The sequence below is a fragment of the Oreochromis niloticus genome, unplaced genomic scaffold, assembly GCF_001858045.2.
Source record: "Oreochromis niloticus isolate F11D_XX unplaced genomic scaffold, O_niloticus_UMD_NMBU tig00003258_pilon, whole genome shotgun sequence".
Lineage (NCBI taxonomy): Eukaryota > Metazoa > Chordata > Actinopteri > Cichliformes > Cichlidae > Oreochromis > Oreochromis niloticus.
Window position 1 is genome coordinate 47,546 of NW_020327828.1, and position 3,075 is coordinate 50,620.

Below are 3,075 nucleotides of genomic sequence, written 5' to 3' on the forward strand. Positions count from 1 at the left end.
ACAGCTTGATGTCATATAAGGCATACAGCTTGATGTCATGTATGACATACAGCTTGATGTCATGTATGACATACAGCTTGATGTCATGTATGCAAACTGCTTGATGTCTTATACGGCATACAGTATGATGTCATATATGGTATACAGCTTGATGTCATATAAGGCATACAGCTTGATGTCATATAAGGCATACAGCTTGATGTCATATAAGGCATACAGCTTGATGTCATGTATGAAAACTGCTTGATGTCTTATACGGCATACAGTATGATGTCATATATGGGATACAGCTTGATGTCATATAAGGCATACAGCTTAATGTCAAGTAAGGCAAACAAAATACGTGAAACAGCGAGGCCGCAAAAGGTGAATTGCATTATAGCGAGGAAACACTGTGATTATTTATGTAGGTCTTTTTTTACATTTAAAGTTGCAGGCTAACAATACCAGACTCGTCTCACCTCTCTACTCACCTCACTTTTTTCTCTGTTTTTCTTACGTAAGTGTTTTCCGTCTGACTTTCACACAGACATGCATTGAAGATCACCTTGTGGTTGGTGCCTTCTCTTCGCTGTACTGACTGAATAATACCACCTTCTAATTAGTTTGCGGCCTGCTTTGTCTCCTATTGGTGTTCTTCTACGAGTAATCAGTGCTTGATGGCTTACTAACCTTAACTTTTTTCACAACATTAATAACAAACGCACACAAAAAAAACAACAAGTGTTGGGATGTATAAGGTTTGTACACATTACTGTTAACACTGCAAAAAACGATTTTCAAGAAAGTAAAAAAACCCTTGTTTATGGACATTTTTTCTTATTTTTTGTCTAAAAAGAAAATATATTCTTAACAAGCAAGTTTTGCACAAGAAAATAAATCTTATTCTAGGAAAATATGTCTAGCTTTTCCTTAAAAGGATATTTCAGCTCATCTTGAGCTTTATTTACCAGTTACAAGGTATGAAAACGGTTCGGTTGAAATTCCAGAATAAAAACAAGATTATTTTCTCATTTCAAGAGTAAGGCCACTTAAACAGCTGCTCAGTTTAAGAAATGTATTTATTGACACTAAAGTGTAATAAAACTGCTGTCAAGTTTGACACAACACGGGCACACACTATCTGGATCATGCTGTATTGCGTTTTGCTCAATCACTGCATCTTCTCCTGAGTTCAATCTGGTGTCTACAGCCGCATCCATTGTTGGCTGGCTTGTTGGCTGGTTTTCGACCACTGGATCAGTAGGCCCACATGTTACTCAGACCTCTCACCAATGATGAGGGTTCCCTCCTAGAACTGCAATTGAGATTAACTGACTGGTTAAAGATATTAATTACAAGCTACACTGATAATTTCTAAATAATTCTATTCTGCATTTGATAATTTACTCTAAAATATGTATGTTTTCAGACTGAGTTTAATAAATTGTTACTAATTTAATGCTGATTGACATTTGGCAGCTTAACTGTCGTTTAAAAGCTCCTCAAAAACCTAAACCTGGAAAGCTAAACTTGGAAAATATTGCAAAAACCTTACGATCTGGAGCAAGGAGCATGAGACATGAAAACCTGGGGGGGGGGGGACGACACAGATGACAGAGGATAAAAAGCAGACGATCCGACAAAGAACGGAGGGAAGTACACACTAATATATACACACACACAGGGAAACGAGGAGTTGGCAGACAGGTACGAAACACAGCTGACACTAATCAGATGAGAAGAGACCAGGGGGAAGCGCAACAGAATACACGGATGCAGGGCATGGGACTATCAAAGTAAAACAGGAATAAACATGAACATCAAACCAGGGACACTTGACTCAAGACAAGGGAGGCACGGAGAACACCTAAACACTGGAAATAATTAACAAATTACCAGGAAACTAACTGAAACAATGAATATTAATAAACACAAACAACCAAGGAGACTCTGGACCATGCCCATCGGTTTATTTAAAACAAAAGTTTAAAAAAAATTAAAAATGCTGTTTTCTCTATTAGGAGAAATTAAACACTCAGAAAGTCTTTATAAATAGATAGCATTGTTGTGGATCATAAGGAATTAGCATTAACATATCTACTGTTAAGCTGTAAAAACAAGTAGGAATTTAATATGAATACTTTATATGATTATTTACAAAGATATCAAAGTATATAGTCAGTCTCACCTTACAGATTTTTGTGTCATAGTCGATCCACTGCATAGTCCATTGCCAAGGTGGTCAGAGTGTGTTCGACGAATGTGATAATTGTAAACACGATATTCTTTGACACATCCATCTATGCCACAAACTACACGGAAATCTGGACTATGGCTATGTGCAGAATTAATATGACTCAGTAAGGATTTGAGGGTCAGACCCACAAAAACGAAGCAGATAACACAGCTGACGCGACGAATCCTACTTCCGGGCCTAAAGTAGTCTGGGTTTTGTGTTGTTAACATGTTTAATGCTTTGTATTTTCTTCTATTTAATCTCAAAAAGCTCCTAAAAACAGTCAGTGATCACTGTTGACCTCCCTCGGCTTTTATTACCGCTAATCATTTATTTAAGCTCAGTTTTTAAAACCTTAAGATGTAACTACAGCACAGCCCATGCAGCAGTATATGAATAACTAACCTCGTATTGTGGATGGATTATCTCAGTTGTTCTCCTGGCTGAAGTTTGGTCCGTTTACAGCATCCTGCCATGCGATTACATTTGTTCCTGACCACCGAGAACCCTCACGTTAACTTTTATCTTAAAAACTTTTATTTTATTTATGTTGGAAGTGATAGCAGAGCTGTACGTTTTAATTTGTTTCTAAACCCCCGCAGTCAGGACATGCTATATTGTATTTAGATGGAAGCTAGCGAGCTAACTTCCTTCTAACTTCGTTAAATGTCATAAATTCTGTTTTCATGGATGCCTGGATGCTAAACTCAATTGTTACACCTGGTAGAGCAGAACGCTGATCATTTTATTAAAGATGAAAGACTTTAGACAGTGTTTTAACTCTCAGTAATGCCACAGTGATCATTTGATATATGGACCTGCAGCAGAGTTTAGGCCCAGACACGGCTAGTGACGTC

At 37.5% G+C, this 3,075-nt stretch overlaps 1 long non-coding RNA gene across 1 annotated transcript; it reads right to left on the bottom strand.

Moving 5' to 3' along the window:
* Window positions 1-1,043: 1,043 nt before the first annotated feature.
* Window positions 1,044-2,519, bottom strand: LOC109200950 (uncharacterized). Its single transcript, XR_002060996.2, has 2 exons — window positions 1,538-2,519; window positions 1,044-1,297 (listed from the first exon to the last, which is right to left on the bottom strand). It is a non-coding gene; the product is annotated as an uncharacterized LOC109200950 (long non-coding RNA).
* Between the last annotated feature and the right edge of the window lie 556 nt (window positions 2,520-3,075).